Source organism: Bufo bufo, chromosome 3 (assembly GCF_905171765.1).
Source record: "Bufo bufo chromosome 3, aBufBuf1.1, whole genome shotgun sequence".
NCBI classification, from domain to species: Eukaryota; Metazoa; Chordata; class Amphibia; order Anura; family Bufonidae; genus Bufo; species Bufo bufo.
The window spans coordinates 417,237,166-417,248,958 of record NC_053391.1 but is presented as its reverse complement, the minus strand read 5'-3'; the positions used below and the strand labels follow the sequence as shown (position 1 = coordinate 417,248,958).

The 11,793-nt window shown below is 46.3% G+C and overlaps 1 long non-coding RNA gene across 1 annotated transcript; it reads left to right on the top strand.

Annotated features, from left to right (window-relative positions):
• The first annotated feature begins 10,057 nt into the window (after nucleotides 1-10,057).
• Nucleotides 10,058-10,651, top strand: LOC120993796. Its single transcript, XR_005777320.1, has 3 exons — nucleotides 10,058-10,148; nucleotides 10,230-10,293; nucleotides 10,477-10,651. It is a non-coding gene; the product is annotated as an uncharacterized LOC120993796 (long non-coding RNA).
• Nucleotides 10,652-11,793: the final 1,142 nt, after the last annotated feature.

The window sequence follows — 11,793 nt, the reverse complement described above, 5'->3', positions numbered from 1 at the left end:
TCAGAATGCATTAGGGAAAAACTGATCCGTTTTAGACCACTTGTGAGAGACCTGAACAGATCTCACAAACGGAAAGCCAAAACGCCAGTGTGAAAGTAGCCTTACATGAAATAAACTGGTGTAACACATTTTAAAAATGTCCCCCTATGTTTGTAAACCAACATTAGGACAAGAATACTAAGGGACATTGCAAATCCGACATTTATTATTTACACAGTTCAATCACATTATTATGAACACTTCTTACTTTCTATGTCGCCAGTGCGTAGCACAGGAAGAAAGACATGTGTCATTAGTTGGCTTGGTGGGTATATAAGGTGTGCGATAGGCTGTCTGCACAAATATCCCTCAATGCAGTTTATCAGAGTTGTAAAAAGGCATGTGAACTGTCCATGTGCTGCTGTGGTGAAAGTGTATCATGAGTGGACAAATGGCACCATTTTGAATAAGCGATGTAGAAACTGAAGAGCTCTCTGTGCAATCAATATGAGACGTGTCCAAAACAACAGTTCATCGAAATGTACCGTACTCCAAAGCAGATATATGGTGACTGCACCTCTGCTAACGAAGATGCATTGTCAGAAATGCCTTAAATTTTTTCGATTTGGACCTTGTCTGACCAGTGGCGTACATATAGGGGTCGCAGTTGCGACCGGGCCCGGCCGCCTGCAGACCCCTGGCCCCTGCTGCAGCTGCGTCTGACACACTTCAAGTTCCCAGAATCCAGATTCCCAGTTAAGTTGCCCCCTGCTGGGCCCCTCCTCCTTGCGGTCAGCACCGGCGCCAGGCCCGAGACCTGTGTTAACACCTGTGGCAGGTCTCGCGGGAACATGCGCGGGCGGCGCGCGCCTGAACTCAGTTGGGTTCCGGACGTGATAAGAGAGGACGCACAAGAAGAGGACCGCCGAGGCGCCGACCGAACAGAAGAAGTTCCCCTGCCCTGCCAGCCGGTAATTCGACGGTAAGTAAGGAAAAGCCGTGGGCTGGGCCGCAACTTGAACTTGTAGTTGGAAATTGGAATAGACTAGTAAAGAGGTGAGGGCCCCAGCCCCCCCTTCCCTTGCCCCTGGCAGTTCCTGCAGTCGTGCCAGCAAAGCAGATGAGACGGCTGCAGAAGGTGTGATGTCTTGCAGATGAGACGGATGCAGTGATAACTGACATTCAGCAATTGTGAGACTAAAGTGCCTATGAAAAGCTGGGTGCATAGAAGACAAAGCAGTAGGGTTAGTGCACCAGGCTTCAAGAGTAGCTAATGCCCTAGTCCGTATGTCAGCCCCTGGTAACACTGGACCAGTGGGAGAAGTAATGTCCCAGGCAAGCTAAGGATATTCAGGACTTTCTGGATCTACGATTAAATTTAGATGACCAGAGTATCCGTACATCGTTATTCCGCAAAAAAACTGCAACTAACAGCCTGCTACACTTTGACAGCTTCCACCCGGGCCCACCTGCGAAAAGGGATCCCCAAGGGACAATTCCTGAGATTGCGCCACAACTGTACTACCACTCCCGATTTCAGTGAGGCTTCTTGCGATTTGACAACCAGATTTCGAGCATGGGGTTACCCCAAGAAAGTAATTTCAGGGGCATTTGAAACTGCGAAGGCGGCTGATCGTCTGGAATTGTTGAAACCAAAATCCAACAACCAATGGCGTGATTTTATATACAATACTAAATGTACACTGGCATCTTCTACTGGCGGATCCCAAGCTGAGCGGGCATGTTAACCCAAGTTCTAAGATGATCGCACGCAGAGCCCCCAATCTACGGGACAAACTGGTACGTAGTCATTTCCAGAGGCCTACACAGGGGTTGGGGAGGGGTGTCAGGATGCGTGGGACATACCCGTGCGGGAACTGCAATATTTGTCAATATATATATATATATATATATAGATCTGCACTGACTCCTTTTCCACCTGCAGGCATCCGGCCGCGATTCCCTTGGGTCATTACATTAATTGCCGGACTAGAAATGTGATCTACACACTCATCTGCGAATGTGGAAAAATATATGTGGGCCAGACCAGTCAGGAGGTACGGAAGCGTATCCAACAGCACCTATCAAATATTGCCTTGGCCCGTCGGGATCGGATCCAAGCCAAGAAACCGCTGACTTCAGTCGCTGCTCACTTTCTGGATTGTCACCAGTGTATAACTTCTGGACTTAGGATTGCTGGCCTTGACGTGGTGCGCATGAATCTGAGGGGAGGGTCGCCCACCTCCCAGCTACTACGTTTGGAGTCCAAATGGATTTTCAATTTGGACACAGTGGCCCCACATGGACTCAATGAAGAACTCACCTTTACTGGCTTCTACAATTGAATCTGTGGTTCCATATTTGATCCCGTATGAGTGAGAGGTCATCTCTTCGTTTGAGGTCTTTGGACATATTGTCATCCCAGGAGGGATGGGGCTTGCATCATAATGGGCAATCAGCTCTGTGCTGTTTGGGTATCCGCACTGTCAGCTAACTCGCATATACAGTGACGGGTTGCATACCGCACTTTGTTCTAATTGTATACAATTTTTAATATGTATCTGTTGGTGTGTCTAATAAACTTTATATATATTTTATATTGACTGACTGTCGGATGTGCATATATGGGGTGGTTCTTGCGACTCTCTTGGGTCAGGTGATATTGTTTCATGCTTTTTTCACCACCCTTTGCACTCCGCGTATAATTTGGTATGCCCCTTGTTTTCTCAATCCACAAGGATATTCAGGCCTATAGGCCAAACATTGCCTCTGGATCAGGGAGCCTTTAAGAGATAGTGCCATTTAACCCCCTGTGATTCTGTGCTATGCAATGTTTAGATGTAACGTGCCATGCTGTGGAGTGATCATGTGGAAGATATTGTGAAGTCTTGTTAACTGCAAACAATTTCCATGCCTCCGTCTATTTTATTTTGGCACCATCCAAAGAAACAGTAGAGCGCGTCCCGGGGGGAGGGGGGGGGACTGTTTGCAGTCACAGTCACTGGCACTCTGGCAGGAAAAGCCTGCATCAGGGCACACTGAGTCACTGACTACTCAAGTAGGGGGCCCTGGGGGCCCTGGCCTGCTGAGAACAATGACCAGCAGCAGTGGGGCCCTGGGGGGCAGCCTGAATTTATTGATGGGATTGCGAGATTGGGGCCTGGGCTGATCTGATCATCTGAGGGGTCTTTGCTTTCAAAGACCCCCTCAGATGATCAGATCAGCCCAGGCCCCAATCTGGCAATCCCATCAAAGCAAGGCAATTTGGCTGATGATTGGAGACTAGTAGTAGTTCAATTTGTAGTTGGAATAGTAGTGAGGGCCCCAGGCCCCCCCCCCCCCCCCCCGGCCCCTGGCAGATGATCGGGGGGGGGGGGGGAGAAGGGTTTGCAGTCACAGTCACTGGCACTCTGGCAGGAAAAGCCCGCATCAGGGCACACTGAGTCACTGACTACTCGAGTAGGGGGCCCTGGCCTGCTGAGAACAATGACCAGCAGCAGTGGGGCCCTGGGGGGCAGCCTGAATTTATTGATGGGATTGCCAGATTGGGGCCTGGGCTGATATGATCATCTGAGTGGTCTTTGCTTTCAAAGACCCCCTCAGATGATCAGATCAGCCCAGGCCCCAATCTGGCAATCCCATCAAAGCAAGGCAATTTGGCTGATGATTGGAGACTAGTAGTAGTTCAATTTGTAGTTGGAATAGTAGTGAGGGCCCCAGGGGGGGGGAGGGCCCCAGGCCCCCCCCCCCCCCCCGGCCCCTGGAAGATGACCGGGGGGGGGGGGGGAAGGGTTTGCAGTCAGTCACTGGCACTCTGGCAGGAAAAGCCTGCATCAGGGCACACTGAGTCACTGACTACTCGAGTAGGGGACCCTGGCTTGCTGAGAACAATGACCAGCAGCAGTGGGGCCCTGGGGGGCAGCCTGAATTTTTTGATGGGATTTCCAGATTGGGGCCTGGGCTGATATGATCATCTGAGTGGTCTTTGCTTTCAAAGACCCCCTCAGATGATCAGATCAGCCCAGGCCCCAATCTGGTGGCAATCCCATCAAAGCAAGGCAATTTGGCTGATAATTGGAGACTAGTAGTAGTTCAATTTGTAGTTGGAATAGTAGTGAGGGCCCCAGGCCCCCCCCCCCCCCCCCCCCCGGCCCCTGGCAGATGACCAGGGAGGGGGGAAGGGTTTTCAGTCAGTCACTGGCACTCTGGCAGGAAAAACCTGCATCAGGGCACACTGAGTCACTGACTACTCGAGTAGGGGACCCTGGCTTGCTGAGAACAATGACCAGCAGCAGTGGGGCCCTGGGGGGCAGCCTGAATTTTTTGATGGGATTGCCAGATTGGGGCCTGGGCTGATATGATCATCTGAGTGGTCTTTGCTTTCAAAGACCCCCTCAGATGATCAGATCAGCCCAGGCCCCAATCTGGCAATCCCATCAAAGCAAGGCAATTTGGCTGATGATTGGAGACTAGTAGTATTTCAACTTGTAGTTGGAATAGTAGTGAGGGCCCCAGCCCCCCCGGCCCCTGGCAGGTGACCGGGGGGGGGAGGGTTTGCAGTCCCTGGCACTCTGGCAGGAAAAGCCCGCATCAGGGCACACTGACTTCTCGAGTAGGGGGCCCTGGGGGCCCTGGTCTACTGAGAACAATGACCCGCAGCAGTGGGGCCTTGGGGAGCAGCCTGAATTTATTGATGGGATTGCCAGATTGGGGCCTGGGCTGATATGATCATCTGAGGGGTCTTTGCTTTCAAAGACCCCTCAGATGATCAGATCAGCCCAGGCCCCAATCTGGCAATCCCATCAAAGCAAGGCAATTCGGCTGATGATTGATCTGGTGGCTGATAGGGGGGGTGGGTGGTCTTTGGGCTGATGGGGGGGTGGGTGGTCTTTGGGCTGATGGGCATGGGGGATGGCTGGGGGTGTTTGGGCTGATGATTGATCTGGTGGCTGATGGGGGGTCTTTGGGCTGATCTGAGGTCTGATGGGCATGGGGGATGACTGGGGGGGTCTTTTGGCTGATGATTGATCTGGTGGCTGAGTGGGGGGTCTTTGGGCTAATCTGAGGTCTGATGGGCATGGGGGATGACTGGGGGGTCTTTGGGCTAATGATTGATCTGGTGGCTGAGTGGGGGGGTCTTTGGGCTGATGTGAGGTCTGATTGGGATTGAGGTAGCTGATATGAGGTCTCTTTGCAGTGGCAGAGAGATTCACTGAGGCCAGCAGCAGCCATTTTAGTCAGATTACAGCTACTCTGCAGCTTTGTCTCTAATCTGACTGTAATGGCTGCTGCTGTATTCAGTCTCTCTGCCACTGCTGCTTTTAGGGTGGCCAGACGTCCGGTTTTAGGCCTGACAGTCTGTTTTTTTGACTCCTGGTCCGACGCAAGGCCAGGACGGACGGCCATAATAAGTCCCCCTTTTTTGTTGTTAAAGATGATGGGACGGCTGGTCCGGCTTAGGCATAGTCACTGCACGTCTGCCACTGCCCCCTTGCCTGACTCTATACTACAGTCACTCACCCCACCTCATTCTCTCTGTCAGACATTTCTGCCAGCCTGAACCTGGCCCAGGAGCAGCACTCATTCAGCCAGCCAGAGCCCACACTGAGCCCATCCAGCCTCCAGCATTCAGCCTTGCCAGTTGCCACTGACTTTCAGCAGGTCGATTCAGCATTCAGCCGGAGCCAGCCCAGGTAATAGTTCTTATCTGGCCTTGGTATGTTCTGTATATTATTATATATGAGCTGGCCTGGTATAAGTTATACATCTTCTGGTATATTAACATGTATAACTTATACCAGCTGCCCAGCTGTACATATATAATCATATAAGGAGATACCAGGTTATACCAGCATGGTCCATATCACTATATACAGGAAGATGTATAAGTTATACCAGCTGTACATATATAATTATATACATAACAGGAGATGTCCAGGTGTCACGGCCAGAGGTTGGTTTTGTGACACTTTCCTTCACTTGGTTGCCCGTGGCAACGTGTGGTGTCGTGTGCATGTGGTGGCAGTGTCTCGGTGCCCTATGGCTGATCCCCAGGACATGTTTGCCACGCATGCCGTTGCCCACGGCAACAGGTGAAGTGTGTTTGTTTATGTGTGTATTCCCCTTTAAGAGTCCGTCTTCCCTTGCCTGGTGTTGGAAGGGTTAAATCCCTTCTGTGTGTGTGAACACTGGGTGTATCTGTGTGGGTGTGGCTACTTGGGCCTATAAAGCCTCAGTGAATATCACTTGTTTGGGGGGTACTTCAGCCATGGTTAGCTGCCAGTGGGGGCCACCCTTGTGGTCATAGGTTTATGTATGATTTTTAGAAGATGTTTGTTTGGTCTTTATTTATTGCAGAATATGGTTTCCTGGGTTCCCGTGTGATGTCTGTGTGTGCGGTGTCCTTTGTGTTGTTTGTGGACAGCAGCACTTGCACGTGGGTTCCAGGTTGTGTGTCTGTGGCAGGTAAGTGTGGTACGAGTCTCACTTACCTGTCATTGCCATATCTCTGTTTCTGTTCCCCTTTGTAGCTTGGCCACTTTAGACTCCTGTTCCTCCGTGTCCAGGAGGAACGGGCTGTCTACCCAGCTCCTAGTTCAGGGATCGACGGAGGGTCAGAAGGGATCCAAGGTTCCTGAGCATGAGCCCTCCTACCTTCAAGGGCGGCTCATGCAGCTAGGAGTCAGGGTCAGATTAGGGAAGCTATAGGAGGTGACCTGCTCCCTAATTCTGTGTTACTGGCCAAGTAGCGACCTGCCATCTCCTGATACCGCACGGCTGAGGGTTTTCCCCATCCTCAGCCGTGACACCAGGTTATACCAGCTGTACATATATAATTATATACATAACAGGAGATGTCCAGGTTATACCAGCTGTACATATATAATTATATACAGGAGATGCACAGGTTATACCAGCTGTACATATATAATTATATACATAACAGGAGATGTCCAGGTTATACCAGCTGTACATATATAATTATATACAGGAGATGCACAGGTTATACCAGCATGCTCCATATTGGAGAGACACATAGAGGAGTTGGGGACGCATATTCAGGGCTGCAGTTTATGGTGGAATTATAAGAATAATTAGGTTAAGTTTTTTTTTTTTTTTACTTTATTTACAGAAAACTAATTTTTCAAAGTATGGCATCCTATCAACATAAGAGTGGTGCTCAGAAACGTAAACAGAAAAGGGAAGACAGTTTGAGAACTTCCAAACTTCCCAAAATAAGCAGCTACTTTTCCACTCCTACACCTGCTAGTGTTCCTCCTGTACAGAGTAACACTGAAAGTGAAATGTCTGTGGAAAGTGCTGTTAATGTCAGAGAGGTGGAAATCAGCGAGTGCACTTACTCCAGTTCTTTAGATGTAGCAGGTGACGAGAATCCCGATGAAGGTAGTAGCACAAGTCTACCAACTAAAGAAATAGTGCAGTCAACAGAAAGCATGATGATTTTGAATTGTTGAAATCTACAGAGGTTTCTATAGAAAGTATTGTTGTGGGAGAGAAACATGTTACTGATAGGGGACATTACCCTATTACAATAATGGATTCAAATATCAGAAGATTTATAATAGCTCATGGCCCGTGCCGACCTCCAGGACCTTTTCCACGAGATGATGAGAGAAGGTGCTTTTCTGAAAGCTATTATGAACGAGTTACAAAAACAGGCCTTAAGATCTCTGTGATGTGGCTATGTTACTCACCTAAACTTAACGTAGCCTACTGTGAACCATGCTGGCTGTTTGGGGACCGTAAAAAGACAGGATTTGAACCTGCATGGGCAAAAGGAATACAGAAATGGCAAAGGCTTTCTGCAAGAATTCAGGCTCATGAGTCTTCCAAAACTCATATAGAAGCCTGTGTAGTGTATGAACATTGTAGGAAGAACAAAACAATGGATGAGGAAAATGAAAAGCAAATTAGACAGGAAAAAAACTATTGGAGAAAAGTATTACATAGGATTGTCAATGTAACATTGACAATGTCAATGGCTAATCTTTCCTTCCGTGGTCATAGAGAAAAACTTGGCGAGGTAAACAATGGGAATTTTCTCTCCATTATAGAGCTGCTCGCGGATTATGACCCTGTTCTAAAGCAACTCCTCCAGTTACCCCAAAAATCAGTAAGATACTTGAGTCCTAGAATCCAAAATGAAATTATAGACATACTTTCAAATAAGGTCCGGAACATCATTGTGTCTGAAATAAAACAGGCACCTTTTTTTTCTATTATAATGGATACTACACAGGATATATCAAAAGTAGACCAAATGAGTCAAATAATAATATATGTTTCTGTGGAAAGAGATGAAAGCCAGAGAGCAACTAGTGTGGAGATCAAAGAGGTTTTCCTAGGGTTTCATGCCGTTGAGGACCAGAGTGCTGCAGGCCTTGAACATGACATTGTCTCGTGCATAGAGAGCAACGGCCTCAATATAACAAAATGTCGTGGCCAGGGGTATGATGGGGCAGCGACAATGAGTGGGGTGTATTCTGGTGTTCAGGCTCGAATTGCACAGAGAGAAAAAAATGCCTTGTATGTACATTGTGCAGCTCACAATCTCAACCTGGTACTTCAGGATGCTGTTGAGAACATACCAGAGATTTCTATTTTTTTTGAAGTGGTCCAGGAATTGTATGTTTTTTTGGGGAAAGCATACGCAGATGGGACATTCTTTCATCATTCTCTACAGAGTCCACAATTACATTGGAAAAACTTTGCCCCACTCGATGGTCATCTCGCCATGATTCACTGCTTGCTCTATGCTTTCGTTTTGTGGACATTATGCAAGCTTTAACAAAAATAAACTTGATGTCATCCAACCCAAAAGAAAGGGATGATGCTGCTCGCCTTAGAAAAAAATTAGGATCTTTTCAATTTGTTTGTCTCATTGTCCTGCAAAGCAAGATTTTTGACACCATAAATGTGGTTTCTAAATTGTTGCAGTCAAAAAATATGGATTTATCCAGTGCAGCACATCTTATACAAAAGGCAGCTCAAGTCCTTTCAAAATATAGGGATAATTTTGATGGAGCAAAACAAACAGTGGTAGAACTGGCAGAACAGTGGGACATCCAGCCGCAGTTTGAAAACAAGAGAGCAAGAAAAGTGAAGCGTCACTTTGATGAACTTTCAATAGATGAAAGGTTGCAGGATCCAGAACAATACTTTAAAACCGGTGTGTTTTATAGGTGTTTAGACATTGTGACCAACCAGCTGTCTAACCAATTTGCTGGAATAAGCAATGTCATGCAGCGATTTAATATACTACAGCCTACAGTACTTGCCTCTGAAACCGATGATGATTTGTTCAAAGCTGCTTCACAGCTACAGGAATGCTACCCAGAGGACATGTCACCAGCTTTCCCAGAACAGCTTCTGAGCTTCCGATCAACATTTCAGGAAGAGATTCGGAGATGCTCCATTGTAAAGGACCTTTCTCACCTTCTAATTGTTGAAAATTGTGCCTTGTCATCCAATCTACAAGATGTGTACATAGCGTTGCTGCTGTTCCTCACCATTCCAGTTACAGTTGCAAGTGCAGAAAGGTCCTTTTCAAAATTAAAGTTTATAAAAAATTACTTGAGAAGCACCATGTCCCAACAGAGACTTTCTGGCCTAGCTCTGTTAAGTATTGAAAATCAGAGAGCTAGAAGACTTAACATTGAAGCCATTGTGGACAACTTTGCTGAAATGAAAGCACGGCAGCGTCCATTTTAAAGAGATTCGTAAGTTTTCAGTTCGGCCTTGAGTTCGGCCCTCAGTTCGGCCTTGAGTTCGGCCCTCAGTTCTGCCTTGTGTTCGGCCTTGAGTTCGGGCCTCGTTTTGGCCCTTAGTTTGGCTTGCAGTTTTGAGTTTATACTAACCTTTGTTGCATGGTTTTAAATTGTTGTACTAACCAAGTTATTTAACAGTTTATTCTTTCTTTCTTGCTTTATTGTTACTAAAAGGTGCTAATACATGATTGTTCTTTGGTTACTTTCTGCAGATCAATCTTCTCGTTGTGTTGTGGATTTTTGTTCAAAAGTTCTGTTAAAGAAGATTTTAATGTTACAGAGCTGGAAGGCATCACGTTTGAATTTACCAAGTTGGAAGTTACCATTGTTTGTCTTGCAATCCTGTTTCATGAATAAGATTCCTCGTTATGGAAGATTTGAGTAAGTTACTTCTATAATGTGTCTGAACTACAGTGGAAATAGAATAAAGTGGTAAGTTATTGCTGTTTCTTATTTATGCAGGTTCAGACTTCATCCAGCTTGCTGTAGCAAATAAAATACGGTTTGGAACCAGCAGAGAATTTGAGTAAGTTGAGTTTTTTTTTTTTTCTTGGTCCAATTGTACAATAATACAATAGAGGCAAAGGCAAAAGGATGGTAAATACAAATGTCTTTTAAATTGGTGAATGAAAATTAGCTTCATAGACTAGTTTATCACAACAGAATTAAATTTCCTGTATGAATGTGTCTGCCTTTTCTTATTTTGTAGGTATGTCTCTTTTCAAGAAGGATGAGGATAGTTTTTGGAAGAACACCAAACTGTTAATGCCCCTAAATAAAGTTTGTTTTTGGTGGAGTAAGTACAGTATGCATCATTTTTTTTTCATTCTGCGTGCTTATGACATATAATGTACATACCTCCCAACTCTTACCCCTGGCAATTCGCTCAGAGGTAGAGCTTGGCAGGACAGCAAGATTGGCATTCAAAATCAGACTTTACTGCACAAAGTGGTACTATTGGGACTGGAGGCATGTTGGGTGAATGGTAGGGGAGGTAGTGGGGGTGGGTGCGGCGGTGGGTTGGGGGGGGCCCATGGATCAATTTCGCACCGGGGCCCCATGGATTGTGTGTACGCCACTGTGTCTGACAAAGGGTTGCCTTCTCCACTCAGTATATTTTCTGCTTCATCAAAAGGATGGACTTTGGTATGTCAGGCGAGAAACGTCAGAGAACAAACACCCTGCAATGATTTCTAGGAGAACACAAACTTGTAGTGGCAGCATTATAGTCTGGGGAATGTTTTTGTGGCATTCTCTGGGCCGTTCATCCATGTGGAAGACACTCTCAACAGACTTGGTTATACATCCATCCTTGCAGATCACATACACCATACATATTGATTGTCTTCCCTGGGGCAGATGGGATCTTCCAGCTAGACAATGCAAAATGTCATACTGCTAGAAATATCCAACATGACCAAGACTACCAAGTACTACTTTGGCCCCCTAACTCCCCTGACTTGAACCCAATTGAGCATCTGTGGGACCGCCTCCATTGTCGTGTTCGTTCTTTGGATCCTCCCACACACAGTGGGATGGCTTCAGATACCTGAGAACCTATGAAGACCTTAATGTGCCACAACAGCCTGTCTAACTGAAGTCCATGCTGCTCATGGCAGATACTCTGGATATTAGCTGTCATAATAATGTGATTCAACTGTGTATAATAAAAGATCCACATCTGAAAGTACAAACCGGATTCCAAAAAAGTTGGGACACTAAACAAATTGTGAATAAAAACTGAATGCAATGATGTGGAGATGGCAAATGTCAATATTTTATTTGTAATAGAACGTAGATGACAGATCAAACGTTTAATCCGAGTAAATGTATCATTTTAAAGGAAAAATACGTTGATTCCAATTTTCACTGTGTCAACAAATCCCAAAAAAGTTGGGACAAGTAGCAATAAGAGGCTGGAAAAAGTAAATTTGAGCATAACGAAGAGCTGGAAGACCAATTAACACGAATTAGGTCAATTGGCAACATGATTGGGTATAAAAAGAGCTTCTCAGAGTGGCAGTGT